This window comes from Schistocerca piceifrons, chromosome 4 (assembly GCF_021461385.2).
Source record: "Schistocerca piceifrons isolate TAMUIC-IGC-003096 chromosome 4, iqSchPice1.1, whole genome shotgun sequence".
NCBI classification, from domain to species: domain Eukaryota; kingdom Metazoa; phylum Arthropoda; class Insecta; order Orthoptera; family Acrididae; genus Schistocerca; species Schistocerca piceifrons.
In genome coordinates this window covers 133,936,398-133,952,004 of record NC_060141.1, presented here as the reverse complement: position 1 = coordinate 133,952,004, position 15,607 = coordinate 133,936,398, and the positions used below count along the sequence as shown (strand labels likewise).

The 15,607-nt window shown below is 44.9% G+C and overlaps 1 protein-coding gene and 1 non-coding gene across 4 annotated transcripts in view; one reads left to right on the top strand and one right to left on the bottom strand.

Annotated features, from left to right (window-relative positions):
- The window catches only part of LOC124796357 (cell growth regulator with RING finger domain protein 1-like), a 416,632-nt gene that overhangs the window by 220,909 nt on the left and 180,116 nt on the right, over positions 1-15,607 (bottom strand). The gene's annotated exons all lie outside the window — the stretch shown is intronic.
- Positions 11,914-11,988, top strand: Trnas-cga. Its single transcript has one exon. It is a non-coding gene; the product is annotated as a tRNA-Ser (tRNA).

Here is a 15,607-nt window from a genome sequence, read left to right as displayed (position 1 = left end):
TTCACTCGCATATGCATTCGATACATACTGCACAGATCTTCTCCTCCTCCCCCTCCCGCTCCTCTCCTCTCCCCCCTCCTTCTGTCCAATTTCTGCTCCCCCCCTTTCTGTCTGTCCATCCCTTCTACTCCCCCCCCTCTCCCTCCGCCGCTTTCTGACTGTGCCAATCTGCATTTGTACTCCCTGAAAGGCATACTGATACTACCCACACAACATACCTGTCGTGCAGAGCAGTCTGCTATCAGAATCACTGAACAAAGACTTTGGCAGCAACTAGCATAAAAATCATGTAGCACCGACCTTTACAGATAATTTTTAATATGGCAGAATTATTTTGGGGGACATGTATTAACGATGTTGGCATTAGGTGATTGTGACCATTCTGCGGCACGTTTCTCACCTTTATCAGTTGGCAAAGCACTAAATGCATTTAACACAAAAATTATACATACTCACTAAACATTATATGGATGTGGATAAGAACAAACTAGAAACATTAAGTTCTTATCAGGAAGCTGACAACTCGGCCTAAAAGTTTGTCAAGTTCTAGAAAACATGTCACTAGCCTACAGATTTACGACATGGCACACTAAAAGCATGGGAAAGCTTTTAAAAAAACCATTGCCATACATAATTTTAGAATAGAGTAGAGTTGTTATAAGATTATATTTCTAATCGCTACCATAGCAAAGGCATATCAAAAGTTGTTTCATAGTTAGATGAAAGCTTTTTCTTAAAGAAGCCAGTGGCACAATAATACAGCAAAGACGCTGAAATAGGCCATGAAAACCAAAAATCTAAATTCTTTCTCCTTGTTCTGACACTTCCAAACACAAAAAAAGGAAATTAAGTCATCTAAAATCTGATTCGTCTAACACATATGAATATTGCTTTTGATATGACTGCCGGCGGCACCTAAAGCAATTGAATATACAACAACAGGAGCGTGGAGTTCGATGACATCCCTGTGGGGTCCTAAATGAAATTTGCAGCTGAAAACCACATATCTACCCTTAATTATACCATAAAGCAGGTCTCTCAGTAGGCTTCCTCTGTCACTAGACGTGGGTGCATTTCACACCCGTCGATAAACAGATAAAAAGAAAAGACTCGAGAAATTTATACCACCGAAATTACTAGTGCAGATTTCCAAACTTATTCTAAACATTATTTGGTACGCCGACAAGACCGTTTTGTGCTTATCTGCCCAGTCTCTAATTAAAGCTTTGTAAACTTTACCCCAATTCTATTGTATGATCATTAACGACATTATACGTTGTTCATTATATCCACTGTAAATAACACACTGCAATTGTTATTTAAATTAGTGATATATGCTGGTGACATGTGCACCCAATCTATTTTTGAATCCGATACGATTTATTGTACATCTAACAAGTTTACAAGTCACTGTACGCTCATCAGTAGATGGAGATGTTGCATGAACGTTATTTTCTCGCTCATGGGCATTAGTGTCGTGGTGACTGGATCCCGAACGCACTTGTCAAAAGACAGCAGTTTTAATACCACGTCTCACTATGCATTATAATGTAGTACAGTAGTTGAGATACATTTTCAGTCCGAAATTGTTATCCATAAACCCCATCGCTCCTCCCTGCCGTTCCTTTGATTCCTCGTTATAAATAAAACAAAAGGTAAATCAATAGCTGTTTGAATTCCATGCTCCTAGTTTTCGACAACAAAGCCCTCATTTAAGTTTGCCAGTTTTGTTTCTGAAATAATCTTGTTACTTGTTCCTTCCTTCAATTCATCACTTGGTTTTCACAGCCACATGGGTGGCTACAATTTCAGGAAGCATAATTACTATGACTGTATTTGGTCGTTATTTATTCGACCTGTATAGAATATGTAATTAAGTTATTATGCTTAACGCTGCTACCAATTTCTGCGGCACACGTTAACCAAACTGTGTCCTTTTAACAGTTAACTGCACAAGGTTTTCCTGACGCACTGGTGTTTACCGTCACGCAGCCGCCTAGAGCATCGCAAAAATTCACGGAGAGGCCCTGGCTTTACTTTGTATCAGGAGGGTTATGGTAAAGTAACTATCGTTTTATGGCGTCAATGACACTGAACCCAAAGAACAGTGCAGTCGTCTAATAAGGGGTTTCATTCCCCGTGCACAATGGCACTTTCCCTTTGCCAAGTGAGAATCGGTGGCTGAATAGTGAATGACGTGCTGACAACAGAGAGGCGAGGAGTTCGAAGGGTTAACCCAGGTGGTGGACTTTCAGTGTAGCAGAGACCAGGCCACATTCAGAACATTTCTTGTAGGAATTTTTTTTAACTACACTCCTGGAAATTGAAATAAGAACACCGTGAATTCATTGTCCCAGGAAGGGGAAACTTTATTGACACATTCCTGGGGTCAGATACATCACATGATCACACTGACAGAACCACAGGCACATAGACACAGGCAACAGAGCATGCACAATGTCGGCACTAGTACAGTGTACATCCACCTTTCGCAGCAATGCAGGCTGCTATTCTCCCATGGAGACGATCGTAGAGATGCTGGATGTAGTCCTGTGGAACGGCTTGCCATGCCATTTCCACCTGGCGCCTCAGTTGGACCAGCGTTCGTGCTGGACGTGCAGACCGCGTGAGACGACGCTTCATCCAGTCCCAAACATGCTCAATGGGGGACAGATCCGGACATCTTGCTGGCCAGGGTAGTTGACTTACACCTTCTAGAGCACGTTGGGTGGCACGGGATACATGCGGACGTGCATTGTCCTGTTGGAACAGCAAGTTCCATTGCCGGTCTAGGAATGGGAGAACGATGGGTTCGATGACGGTTTGGATGTACCGTGCACTATTCAGTGTCCCCTCGACGATCACCAGTGGTGTACGGCCAGTGTAGGAGATCGCTCCCCACACCATGATGCCGGGTGTTGGCCCTGTGTGCCTCGGTCGTATGCAGTCCTGATTGTGGCGCTCACCTGCACGGCGCCAAACACGCATACGACCATCATTGGCACCAACGCAGAAGCGACTCTCATCGCTGAAGACGACACGTCTCCATTCGTCCCTCCATTCACGCCTGTCGCGACACCACTGGAGGCGGGCTGCACGATGTTGGGGCGTGAGCGGAAGACGGCCTAACGGTGTGCGGGACCGTAGCCCAGCTTCATGGAGACGGTTGCGAATGGTCCTCGCCGATACCCCAGGAGCAACAGTGTCCCTAATTTGCTGGGAAGTGGCGGTGCGGTCCCCTACGGCACTGCGTAGGATCCTACGGTCTTGGCGTGCATCCGTGCGTCGCTGCGGTCCGGTCCCAGGTCGACGGGCACGTGCACCTTCCGCCGACCACTGGCGACAACATCGATGTACTGTGGAGACCTCACGCCCCACGTGTTGAGCAATTCGGCGGTACGTCCACCCGGCCTCCCGCATGCCCACTATACGCCCTCGCTCAAAGTCCGTCAACTGCACATACGGTTCACGTCCACGCTGTCGCGGCATGCTACCAGTGTTAAAGACTGCGATGGAGCTCCGTATGCCACGGCAAACTGGCTGACACTGACGGCGGCGGTGCACAAATGCTGCGCAGCTAGCGCCATTCGACGGCCAACACCGCGGTTCCTGGTGTGTCCGCTGTGCCGTGCGTGTGATCATTGCTTGTACAGCCCTCTCGCAGTGTCCGGAGCAAGTATGGTGGGTCTGACACACCGGTGTCAATGTGTTCTTTTTTCCATTTCCAGGAGTGTATTTTCGGTTACATTTATCGTGTTTAAAATTGTTTAGTCTTATAGCGAGTTTGTTAAAGTATAACTTGGTGTATAGGAGTGTACTTCTAAATCGACTTTACATTTAAGAATGCAAATTAATGTCATATAGGCTGAAGTCGAGTGCATAAACGTGACTCAGGTATGGGAGAGGTTTACGCAACGTAAAGCGCCATGTTTACGCCAATGATAAAAACGCAACAGTGATCAATGGCCTACACAGAAGTGTAATTGTTAATTAAAGGCTTATTCATCATTATTGTCCGGGTTGCAATTTATGCACACGAAAAATTATGTTTCCAGTGGCGGAATAGTCGTGAGCCCTTTCAGACCTAAAGCAGTGGTCCAGTTCCTGATTTCTTTTTGAGTGGTTGTATCGTTTCAAGCAGTAAATACAAAGGCAATTTTCATTTTCCTCATCAGACTGCTGCGGGTTGTAAGAGAGGAAGAGCAAGTGGATGGGACATTCGTCAAGACGAGAGGAAGGAATAGTTTGTGAAACGAAATTGAGAGGAAGGAGGAGATACAAGATGGTAGACAACAAAGTGAAGTTTAAATTACTTGGAACTGACGAGAATGGCGAAATCCAGGAGAACGCTGAGAGTTACCACGTGAAAACCTGTCTTTGCGCAGAACACTAATCATGATATCAGACGTAGACCTTTCCACTTTTTTTTCTTTGTTCTCGCTTTTAGCAATTTATTGCGCTTATCAGACCTTCCCCTCTTACAATTAATTCTTTCAGATTCATTACGTCGAAATACCTTTTTCACCAATGTCTACCTTTTATACTCCTGCGCTTTTTTTTTTAGATTGCGTTTCCAAGTGCACTGCACTGCAAAATAGTGCGTAAACGTGCCCCATCGCCATGTTTGAAATAGTATCGTAACTACAGTAGGAACTTTCAGGCTTCCAAATTCTACAAATGTACCTTGTAAAGTACAGCAACCTCATGTAAACGAGCATATGTCTACCTACTCTCAATTCTTAAAGGTATGCTATGTAGAAGCTTCGATATGTAACAAAATTTACACACCTTGTACGAAGACACAAATACTGTACGTCATTAGGGCTAAGACATTCAGTCAGCTGGTGCCGTCAAGTCTGTGCGAGCCCTCAGTAGATGGCAGTACTAACCTTCCATTGTCGGCTGCGCTCTGGCACGAAAGGTACCCGAGGAAAGTGCTGTGCGTTAACGTGCCCTCGGCTCCGCAACTCTAGTCGAATAGCACCGACGGACAGCAGAGCTTACCGCCACCGTCTGTCAGTCTGATCACTGCCGACAGTGGCGCTCGCCGAGATTTTTAATTTACCCCAGGACTTTTGCAAGAAGGCTGGTCACCACGAACTCTGTCCGTCCCGATAGCTGAATGGTCAGCGTGACGCATTACCGTCCTACGGGCCCGGGTTCGATTCCCGGCTGGGTCGGGTATTTTCTCCACTCAGGGACTGGGTGGTGTTCATCCCCATCCGGCGCGCAGGTCGCCCAATGTGGTGTCGAGTGTAATAAGACCTGCACCAAGGCAGCCGGACCTGCCCCGTAAGGGGCCTCCCGGCCAATGACGCCAAACGCTCATTTCCATTACCAGGAACTCTACACCACCGTAGTCTTCTTCCCTTACTGATCGAGTTCTGTAAATTAAAAATTTCTTCCACCAAGAGTGACACGGATCGTGCACCCTAGAATCGAGCGCCACCTGATACGCGTGCGTTGGCGACCTCGGTTACCGGGCAGATCGTGTGTAGAGTAACGTAGTACTGTGAACGATCTCTGGAACGTTCTGGACGCTATTGCCTTGCATATGGAAGGCCGACACCCTGTCTGTCTTATCAGTCAAAAGTTCTGTAGACTATGATGGTGAATGCTGTAGACAGCTCGAGAAAACTGACGCGGCTTGAAAAGCCGAGAACATTTTACCCGTGAAATGTGATTGCTTACTTAACACTTTCACAAGTAACATCTTAATACTGCTCAAACGAGTCGGATCAATAGTAAGGACATCGAGATTCAGGTAACACAGTGGTCCAGACGCCCATAGGCTTCCTTGACTGATTGAGTGTAGAAGAAATTATGCCACGACTCAACTATGAAAGACAGACGCTCTTGGCATACCTACTTTCAGATTTTCCAGAATCGGCTTTCACGTCGGAATATAAGAGTCGCCAAAATACTACTACTGTGCACACCGGAAATGAAAAACTGGAAACAGCTCGCAAGTAGACTTCTAAACAATCACACCCCCTCCCCCCCCCCCCCCTTTCTCCCGCTCTGTCCTTGAACGGGATAGGTGGTAAGATTGGTCGGTTCGTTGATTTAGAGAAATCACGGAAAACATATGTCAGGCTGGGTGGACTGGGGTTTAAACCCACGTCCTCTCGAATGTGAGTCTAGTGTGTTAACCACCACGCCACCTGGCACGGTAATGGTAAGATTAACACAATGTCGAGGTTAAACATATAAATGTAACAACTTGATAAGTAAGATTTATTGACGGCATGTTGTATGGTCACTTTTTTTTTTTTTACTTGCCTAATTGACCTCTACGTGCACACCTTTGGTGGCGCGACGAGCATCTAACCTGCTTTCCAATTCTCTCCAAATGTTTTGCAGCATTGCAGATGTGACATTTGCGACAGCTGCACGAACGCGATGGCTCAGATCTGATACATCACGAACTGGTGTCCGATAAACTTGATTCTTGATAAATCCCCCCCACAGCCGGCCGCGGTGGCAGAGTGCTTCTAGGCGCTTCGGTCCGGAACCAAGAGGCAGCTACGGTCGCAGGTTCGAATCCTGCCTCGGGCATGGATGTATGTGATGTCTTTAGGTTAGTTGGGTTTACGTAGTTTAAGTCTAGTGGACTGATGACCTCCGATGTTATGTCCCATAGTGCTTAGAGCCATAAATACCCCACAGGAAGAAAAAAAAAATTAAGTGTCATAGTGTCTGGGCTTCTAGGTGGCCAAGCAATCGATGGTCCACCTCTCCCAATCCAGCGATCCCGAAGCCGCATGTCCCATTTCAGATTGTTACGTTAGGTGGGACCATAGTCAGTTGGTCGCAGTCCATACTCACGCCGAAAACGACGTTATACCAATGTAACATACTTGAAGTCCGCGAGAGAAAGCACACGAGCGGAATACCTTCGTCTGCGATGTAGACATGGCTACTGGCACCCGTTTACGTGAAAAAAGCAGTTAAGCGCATGCGCACGCTGTACCAACTTGCCGCAAGCAAACGCAGAAAACATTGAGTTACCATACTTGTAGAAGCAAACCGCCAATAAACATCTCTATTACGTCTCAAGTTATTAATTTTATAGTATTATACGTATAATCCGGACGCCCTGTACACACCGCAGCAAAAAATTACTCCCTAACACGCACTTTACTTTAACGCTTTTCATTCTCAACGGGCAGCGGTCTATTCAAGTAATGACACACAGTACAGTGAGAGTCTTTTCAGCCAAATACCAGGCGAGGTGACAGCGTGGCACAAAGTTCCAGCGGGGAATATTTGGGAGGGGGATTTCCTGTTGCGGCATTTGCCTTACAAACAAAGGAGACCCCGGAAAATCTTGCTCACAACCGGAGGATGAAACCATTTTTTAATTTCATTCTGGGACAGCATGGCCATGAAAGCAAACCTGAAACTGAATATTACAACACAATTAACTACGGCGCTGTCTCCAACCACACGTTGTTATATGAAAAGTAGTCTTTTGTAGAAGAGAGCAGTAATAATTTTGTCCAGCCAGTTACACATGACAAGTGCCATTAAGCTGTTCTCAAAAAACGACACTGCAAAGTTATTCTTCCTCCTATTATTTTAATGGCCGACGACTGTGAGATCATCACACACATATAGAACTAATCTCTCCTAATGGGGAAAGATGTCTCAAACTGTCTGTCAAATGCGTCACCATCTGGCAGAGGCACGTCCTGGGCACGAGCATTGCAACATCGTAGTTGTCTGATAGGATTTGCTCTCCCTTCTTATTGTTTGTTTACTTGTTTACTTTAGAACAGTGGCAAATCGCATCAGTCGTCGTGATATCTACGAATCCGCCCATCTGCCGATGAGAAGAATGGGGCAGGTAGATACTCTAATGAAAAGATCGACTAGATGTTGACACAATGAGCCAAGCTCCAGCGACGAGGTGAAGAAGCTAAACACAGGGCAGTGGGAACAGAATCTGAGCAACATTAGCCATACCCGACACTGCTGACAGGGAAGGTAGTGGAAAGCAGCAAGTCTAGTCTGAGCGGATTCCAGCCTTCAAGCCGCAAACCCAAGCAATGATGCTAACTGAATGCGGCACCTTGCCAAAAAAGTTGGATCTCAAGTTAATTTCACTTTAAACGGAGTCTCACGCCAGACATCAAGATATTAAGTGGCTGTACCTGTTTATTCGGCTATTCAGTGTATAAGGAACATTCAGCTGAGCATCCGTGTGACCCGTGGTAGTAATGTAAGGTACCGTGGCAGCTGTGGACTACGTGAAAATTTTAGCGGCCCAGCCCCATTCCTTCATTCTTGATGTCCTCCCCGTCGGCGATGGCATTTTCCAACAAGATATCTGTCACAAAACTACATTTACACTACGGAGACTGCCAAGAACATATTCGTCTTTTCTGTGCTGCGACAGCAGCATTTTTCCATTCTGGTATGTTTTTATTTGAATTACCACAGTCATGGTTATTTCAAACACAGTGTTAAAATAAAATCGTTTTGTATACTGCTCTCTTCCGTAATTTTTGTTTCATAAAATGTTCGTTACTGATTACGGTGTAGGAACTATAAAATACGTGGAAAACTAAGTTAAAAAATGTTCAAATGTTTGTGAAATCTTATGGAACTTAACTGCTAAGGTCATCAGTCCCTAAGCTTACACACTACTTAACCTAAATTATCCTAAGGACAAACACACGCACTCATGCCCGAGGGAGGACTCTAACCTCCGCCGGGACCAGCCGCACAGCCCATGACTGCAGCGCCTATGACCGCTCGGCTAATCCCGCGCGGCGGAAAACTAAGTCTACTGTACGTTCGAAATACACAATATATTGTTCAGACTATAGTTTCACTGTTCTCTGTCTACCGGCCCGAGTGGCCGAGCGGTTCCAGACGCTACAGTCTGGAACCGCGCGACCGCTACGTCGCAGGTTCGAATCCTGCCTCGGGCATGGATGTGAGTGATGTCTTTAGGTTAGTTAGGTTTAATTAGTTCTAAGTTCTAGGCGACTGATGACCTCAGAAGTAGAGTCCCATAGTGCTCAGAGCCATTTGAACCATATTCTCTCCTTTTTTTCGTAGCGTTTATCCCGACTAGTACGGATGTGCTGTTTCATGATGTGACTAGTGTTATTACTGAACACTGTGGTCGGATGCCCTTCCTGACACCAAAGTCGGCAAGGTAACCCAAGGGAAGCAATTTGCGTGCGCCCTTTCACCGCACAACGTATAACTTTGTTCTGTGCGTTATAGTATTTTAACTGTTTGTGTATCGTGTACTCTGAGGCGGAATACAGGGACTAGCGCAGCATTTGCCTTAACGAGTGTGGCAAAGCGTCTGTGAGCAGCACTTAGACTGGCCCGTGTACACGGCGCGAGGATTCGTTTCTGGTTTGTCGCAGTTCCCGTTCTTGCAAGCAGGCACGCAGCACTTTAAGTTGTACAGAGAGATCTCTGCTGTCCTGTCTGATTTTTATTTAAGTTTCGACCGACGTCCATACTCGAAAAACCACTGTGGTATGGTTGAGTATAAGCAGATCTGTTGAGAACTTACCACGCATGAGCTGTGACGTTGCAGCAATAGGCTCTGACATACCTGCAACATAAAAGAGACGGTTTTGTAACAGTTTCTACGGGGGCAAGAAATGTATCGCAATTACTGTGGGGATATCCTTTTTTTCCTTCTGTTAAAGCTAAAGTACGTAATTAGTAGCGAGGTTACTTTAGTAATTCATTTTCAAAACTTGCTTACGATCACTCGTGGCCTTGCTAAACGCTGCAGGAGCAAAAAAGTAGACTGTGCTGCTGCCTAAATACTAATGACAAACAAATTACATAAGCTAATAACTGCCTATGTTACTAACAGATGTCCTCTTACGTAAGTCGCCCGTATTTTGTATGTAAGGCGTACAGAATATCTAGCTCCGTTCGTTCATCGTTAAAAAACTTAAAGCTGAAGCTGTTAAGACGGGAGAGTTTCACGCAGGTGTGTCATGATCTGTATCTGCGAAGCAAGGCAAAATGTCAATGTTTACATTATCATACGACTATCCACCCGCTTTTGTATTCGTAGCCTGAAGAGTGAAGAAATACGCATCCACCGTCTCCACAGGACGTAGTCACTCACATGTGTTCGTTGTTCTAGACAATTTTACTTTCAGCTGAAATTATTGATTGTTTATCTTCGCGTCATATGTTTATTCTTCGAACATCTCTCAGTCTCTTCCTGCATAAGATTTATAGGGTTCAGAGTTAAAGAGGGCCAAGTCCATTAAAGTCAATTTTCAGAGAAGTATTGGAAAGGTAAACCACTTTAATTAACCTACATACATATCCACCACGCGCTGCTTCCACAAACTGCCCCATTCCTTTCTGTTTTGTTCTAAGTTCTTCGAGGTGTCTTCAGTTCCAGGAGTGCTAGATCCTTCGCCAGGTCGTCCGTCAAGCGCTGCCTTTGTCTCCTAAGGGTACTTGGTTTCCCTCAAATGCTTTATTCGCTCTTCTTTCTTTTGGCATACGGGCTCCATGGCCTGCCCACTGGTTTCTTTTTATCTTCAGCTTCTGTAGTATTGTTGGTTGATGCGTTGAGACGTAGATTTCCTTACTACTTTTTCTCCATTCTTTATTTAAAATTGGTCCCCATATCTTCCTCATTAGTCTTTTCCAAATATCAGTAGTTTGTCGTTTTAGCGTTTTATCATGCAACAGGCTTCTGAACCGTGGATGACTGCTGGGCATATCACTATGTTATAGATTCTCACCATAGCATTCGCTGATATTTATTTTAAGCTTAGCGTCTCCCTGAGAATTGCGATTTAAATAGTTTTGAAGGTTTGGGTGCTGTTCGCAAGTGTTTAAATGGGCAACTAAGTTTTATTGTATCAATTCATTACAGTTATTGTACGGAAAGATAAAGTTTAGCCATGCATTGCACTTAGTTCTTTTTCTCCACAGGAAATTTTAGGAGAGTATTGGACACAAGATTTATCATGAATATTGGTTTCATGTCACAAAATATACAAATATTTTTCTTGTTACATTAACATAAATACCTACCAAATTCTCACTTGACAGAGAAGTGGTGCTTATAAAGCATGTAATAGTAGTACATTTGTCGGAACTGGATAGACGGTATTTCTAAACATTGTAGTCATAAACAAATTATCGTCAGCGCCATTCTGCAGATATACATTTACGGAGCGTGCGTTCACCTTCAATGGAATGGTTTTCCTTCAGAAGATGAACGTCCCGTTTTCCAGAAGTATGGCGGTTACCTGTTTCTGAGGTGTATCATTCAAGCAACTTGCCCATAAATCCCAACTGATTTCGTTGGAGCCAAGATTCTGTGGTTTTTGCTTTTTACAATGCTGATAGAGATGAGTATTAGTCCCTGCCCAAGCCATTAAAACAGTCCCAGACTTTCGCACCTGAATCACCGAATTTCTGACGCTACAGTATGGACTGAGTAGGTTGGTGGCTACCCGTCTAAGTGCCACAGCTTGCATCATGACACATCACCACCTCCTAGAACTTCCTCGTACTGCCTCAGACTAAAGAAGGCATTGCTTCCACCATTCGAGGCATTCTCCTTCTTAGCCACAGCCTGGGGGATGTTTCCAGAATGAGATTTTCACTCTGCAGCGGAGTGTGCGCTGATATGAAACTTCCTGGCAGATTAAAACTGTGTGCCCGACCGAGACTCGAACTCGGGACATTTGCCTTTCGCGGGCAAGTGCTCTACCAACTGAGCTACCGAAGCACGACTCACGCACGGTACCCCAGGCTGTGGCTAAGCCATGTCTCCGCAATATCCTTTCTTTCAGGAGTGCTAGTTCTGCAAGGTTCGCAGGAGAGCTTCTGTAAAGTTTGGAAGGTAGGAGACGAGGTACTGGCAGAAGTAAAGCTGTGAGTACCGGGCGTGAGTCGTGCTTCGGTAGCTCAGTTGGTAGAGCACTTGCCCTCGAAAGGCAAAGATCCCGAGTTCGAGTCTCGGTCGGGCACACAGTTTTAATCTGCCAGGAAGTTTCAGTTTACGCCTGTTTCTTAGCTACAATGGAAGTTATCTGCAGTAGGCAATGTCTGTCTGACTGTTGATTAGAATTAGGCGATCCTTCTTAGTTGATTTATTCGACTTTGATCAGCGATAATTGGATTGAGTGCCTTCCTAGCATTGCACCTTGACAGTGACATCTTCAGAATTTGCTGTGGGTATATGTATCTCATGCGAAAATCTTGCCGACAGAATACCTGTACTCCTATCGCGTAAGGATTCGCCTTACGCTTACCCTAAGTTAGGCTCCATGTTAATCGCGACAGAACCTCTGGTGTTCATGCACTGTGATCTCACTTTTGTATCATTAACAGCGTCACAAAGATCACTTTCAGAGGGAAGTCCGGAGACTGTTCTTCAGAAAGTGTGCGCAGCGGTTTTCCTGTGGCGATGGGCACGTTACGTATAGAAACTCATAGGGGTTTTACTCTCGTGCTGTGGAGGTTTAATGTTTACTGTGAAACTTGGCTAACAACATAAATATTGCAACGCATCATGTGCTTTGCAAAGGAGGTACGCCGGATGACTGTTGTACTATCAGTCTGCCGAGAACGCCCATGGTATTGTTGGCTAGATTGGCAGGCATACATCATTCGGTTTACACGCTCATTTGGACGAAACATCTGAGAACAGTAACGTCCTGTGTGCTATACTATAATCTATATTTCGCCAGAGCCGGACAAAAGTTTAAAAAAAAAGTCCTTCTCATTGGACAGTATCTTTCTTTTTGCGTGAGACTGTGCTCCTAGTCACTTTGCAAAGAAGATAAACAGCAGACAGTGGAATAACGTAAGAGGAATTTCAAAAACAAGGCTGAAAATATCTTTAAAATTAAAACCCGACGCATGTCCCATATCGGTTAAAATTAACGAACAACTTTTGACTGGCATTGTAAAGCCTTGTTACAAGCTGAGGGACACAACAAAGTCGTTAGCCGGAATGGTGGAGAACAGTCTTCCTTTCGTAATTTGCTATTGTGCCGTACTGAAGCATTTGCCATCTGATTGTGCGCTCGTATTATTCTATGCCATCAGATGTCTATCGTCTGCGCCGTTTGCAATGAAGATAGCTTAGAACTAATCTTACAGACAGTTGAGTCAGTACAGAGCAAACACTACCTCAGACATGGATGAGGCATATGACAGCTTTCTTAAATGCATCATCCGGTTATTTGGCCCAAGTGATAGTGACGCTGAGGGAGGGGGTGGCGAAACACAGGAAACTTAAGATGGCCAAAAGACGATTACGACATTGCTCCTTCCAAGTAAGGTTTCAATATTTTTAACCACCGCGCCACCATATACACTTAAGTTAAGCTCTAACCTTAGTTTCTACTTGGTGTAGTGTTCCTTGCTTTTCAGAAGGCATTACACATCGTTCCGTGCTGTCACCCGTACACAGTAGGCGGTGCGCAAAACTACGCGGTACCGGCACCTTTTTTCTTAAGTGTTCCTAGGTGATAGATTTATTTAGAGCGAAATGTGTTACGAAAATCCGGGCAGATGGCAGCGTCTTTGTGAATGAAATTTCCAGTTTTATTCTTTGTAAGTGGGTACCACTCTTCTTTTGTTTTGTTTCATATGTTAGCCCGAAAATTTCGCTTACACGAAAGAGAAAAACTTCACCGTTACCGTATCTTCAAGAAAATAAATTTTCTTATACACTACACTACTTCCTCAGAAGCACACTTCGGACCCAAATGCAATACTTGCTGGGCGTATGAAAGTGCTTACTCTCATATGAATCTTATAGTTACTTCATCTAGTTTATCATGCTAGTACTGACAACTTGCACACTGCTGTTTAGCGGGATGGTAGGGCCTTCTCTCACTCAGTTCAAACCTAACAAATATGTACGACATTTTAGTGCCTGTGTTCTGACTGCGATACAAAGTTCCTTTGGACATGCGTGCTTTTCCAAAGGAACAGGCACTGCGGCGACTACAGCCGTTATGAAATGCATTTAATGTATTGGCAATTGCGAATTGGGGCAACCACCAGCTGTAGAATGGAATGACAGTGAAAATTTGTGGCGCACCGGGACTCGAACCCGGATTTCCCGCTCATCGCGAGCGGTCGCCTTACCATTTGGCTATCCGTCCATGACTCATGGCCACACCCAAATTCCAGATGTCGTCATGGAAGTTTGGGTCTGGCCGTGAGTCGCGCACAGATAACCAAAATGGTAAGGCGACCGGGAAATCCGGGTTCGAGTCCCGGTGCGGCACAAATTTTCACTGTCATTCCATTCTACAGCTGATGGTTGTCCCAATTCGCAATTGCCAATACATTAAATGTATAATATGTAGTTTCAGGACTGTTGCATGGTCATCACTCTGCAGTTGGCAGCAGAACCAAGAAGCGAACTAGAAACGATGAGTGTATATCTGAGGATAGGTTGAACTAGTGGATGTTGCTGGAATAAAATCATCTTCTTGGCTGTTGGCTCCTCCTTTTCCACAAGAATGCACCAGGAGTAAGGAATACCAGACTAACTTTGGGAGGAGAGAAATCTTCTGACGTAAAAGTAACTTCGGGCCTACCCCCAAAAGTATTCATGACCATAACTGTACAAAATGTACAGAAAGTATCTAATGGATAACGTCTGAAGCCTCACGAAACATTCTCGGATGCTGCTATTGGAGACAAGAAAGCCGGCCGCTGTGGCCGAGCGGTTCTAGGAGCTTCAGTACGGAACCGCGCTGCTGCTACGGTCGCAGGTTCGAATCCTGCCTCGGGCATGGATGTTTGTGCTGTCCTTAGGTTAGTTAGGCTTAAGTAGTTCTAAGTCTAGGGGGAGCAAAATAACTGATGATGGTCGAAGTAGAGAGGATATAAAATTTAGACTGGCAATGGCAAGGAAAACGTTTCTGAACAAGAGAAATTTGTTAACATCGAGTATAGATGTGTCAGGAAGTCGTTTCTGAAATTTGTATGGAGTGCAGCCATGTATGGAAGTGACACATGGACGATAAATAGTTTGGACAAGAAGAGAACAGAAGCTTTCGAAACATCGTGCAACAGAAGAATGCTGAAGATTAGATGGGTAGATCACATAACTAACGAGGTATTTAATACAACTGGAGAGAAGAGAAATTTCTGGCACAACTTGACTAGAAGAAGGGATAGGTTGGTAGGGCATATTCTGAGGCAAGAAGGGATCACCAATTTAGTATTGGAGGGCAGAGTGGAGAGTAAAAATCGTAGAGGGAGACCAAGAAATGAATACACTGAACAGATTCAGAAGGATGTAGGTTGCAGTAGGTACTGGGAGGTGAAGAAGCTTGCACAGGATAGAGTAGCATGGAGAGCTGCATCAAACTAGTCTCTGGACTGAAGACCACAACAACAAGTCTAGGGGCTGATGACCTCAGATGTTAAGTACCGTAGTGCTTAGAGCCATATGAACCACTTTTGAGACGGGAAATTCGCAACGCTAGAAAATTGTAGCGAAATCCACATCGGCGCTTGGTGCGAGGATTGGTAGTTAACGCTAAAAATATACAATAGCCTACTGTGCACAGGTAGGGGAAAAGATCCGATATCGTATGACTCCATGATTGCAGAACAA